Source organism: Artibeus jamaicensis, unplaced genomic scaffold (assembly GCF_021234435.1).
Source record: "Artibeus jamaicensis isolate MK-2021 breed Jamaican fruit bat unplaced genomic scaffold, CSHL_Jam_final scaffold_847, whole genome shotgun sequence".
Classification (NCBI taxonomy): Eukaryota; Metazoa; Chordata; class Mammalia; order Chiroptera; family Phyllostomidae; genus Artibeus; species Artibeus jamaicensis.
The window spans coordinates 18,459,774-18,461,927 of record NW_026522057.1 but is presented as its reverse complement, the minus strand read 5'-3'; positions in this window follow the sequence as shown (position 1 = coordinate 18,461,927).

Genomic DNA, 2,154 nt, shown 5'->3' with positions numbered 1-2,154 from the left:
TACTCTCTCCCCTCTATTTGTTTCCCTTCTCTCATTCCATCTCCCTTCTATCTCCCTTCCAGACCTTTGCAGGTGCTGCTTACCTGCCAGGAGTGCCCCTCAACCCGCCCTTTATTGGACTAGTTCTTGTTCAGGTATCAGCTTACATGTCGTGTTCCAGAAGGCTTCCTTGGGCTCCTGGTTACATGCTCTCCCTCAGCCCCCTGGACTTTTTCTTTGAAGCACTGTCATCAGCCTCTTCTAAATGATTGCTAAGTAGTTATTTGTAAAACCGTCTGTGAAATGTGTGTCTTCCTGTGGATTCTGATCTCCAAGAGGGCAGGGCTCACGCTCATTTTGCTCATCGCTGTGTCCCTGGCACTACGGTGTGCCTGGCACATGCGTGGTGCTTGGTGAAGAGGTGACTTGCAGTTCACCCCAGTTTTTTCATCCAGAAATAGGCCCAGGAGTATCTTTTTTAAAAAAAATGGGAACATCTCTGCCTGGTGTGGCTCAGAGGATTGAGTGCTGGCCTGTGAAATGGAGGGTCACCGATTCGATTGCCAGCCAGGGCACATGCCTGGGCACATGTGTGGGCCGGTTCCCAAGTTGGGGGTATGTGGGAGGCAGCTGATTGATGTTTCTCTTGCACATTGACGTTTCTCTCCCTCTCTCTTTTATTTCCCCTCTCTCTAAAAATAAATAAATAAAATCTATTAAGAAAAAGGGAACAGATATACCTGAGAAACATTAGTTTCTTTCCTATTCTCACTTCTTGCAAAAAGCTCGAAAAGAATCAATGGTCTTTTGAATTGTCAGCCTGAAAAACCTGCAGCTCAAGGGGCAAATGCACAGTTGGAACTGGGATGCAGGAGAGGTTAAGGCGACCCGGTCTCCGCCCCAGGAAGGTGAACTAAGGGCTCTCTCAGATCCTGTGGTGAGGGAGTGCTTTCTCATGGGGACCAGAGAACCGGTTTGCCTGTGTGTGCAGGGCCCAGGGCTGGACAGGGGAATCCATGGAGAATTGTGGGGACCCCGTTCTGCCTTGGGAGTGGCCTTGGAGGTGGAAAAGGTGGACAAAACTTCTTGGCGAGTCGGGGGAGACTTCCTGGCGAAGGCGATGTCTAAGTTCAGGCCTGAAGGGTTAGTAAGGTCTGCTTGGCTAACGGTGAGGGACAAAGTGTGTGTTCTAGGCTAAGTGCCTAGCACGTGCAAAGACCTGCGGGTGGGATGCATGGCATGTCTACAGAAGGGAAGAAGTTCACAGTGGTGGGTGGGCAGAGATGGGGGAGTGGGTGGGTCCTGTGATGAAGCCAGAAGAAGAGGGCAGGGGCCAGGGTAAGAGCAGAGAGGGGGAGGCAACCTAACATGTCGGGAATAGCCAGAAGGAGACTGGGCTTGTGGGATGCCATTTGTGTGTGTGTGTTTGTGTGTGTGCACATGCATGTACATGTATGTGTCAGGGGCAGCTGGGGGGGCAGCGCTTTCGGCCTCCAGCCAGGGAGGCACCCCCACAGATGCAGACACCCCGGCACTGGCGTGTCAGAAGCCCGCCGGGGCAGGAGCAGCTGCTTCTAAATCAAGGCCAAGGGCAGCCGAGGGGCCGGGTTGGGTTTGGTGGCTCTGCCGTATAGGCTGATGTGGGGGCTGGGGCCAAAGGGGGCTCTCCGTTAGCGATTCTGGGCCGGAACGAGTCCGGCTGGTTTGGAGAAGTTTATTTTGGAAGCTGGAATGATGCAAAATTAAGTGGGGAGGAAAAAATAGATGAGGCGGCAGTGAGGGTCTGTCTGTGGCTGGCGGGGCTGAATGTGTCCAGCTAGGAGAGCGTTGTTGAGTAAACAGATGGGGGTGGCAGTTTTTCTGCATGTCCGCTATAAATACCCTGGGGCTCGGCTGGCCTTGCTGGGGTTTCCTGGCATCGTGGGTGTGGAGATCAAGGTGCAGACATGAGGCACTTCCGGGAGCAGCCAGGGGTGGCCAGGGCATTGCTCAGATCCCACCCTCCCCCGGGCGGGAGGACAGGGGTGGAGTGGGCACTGAGGTCTGAGGCTGAGGCCCTGAGCAGGGGTGGGAGGTGCTGCTTCACTACCAGCTGACTGTGGGTCCCAGGCAAGTCTCATTACCTCTGTGAGCCTCGGTTTCCTCACCTGTGTGATGGAGATGATCGACCAGGGC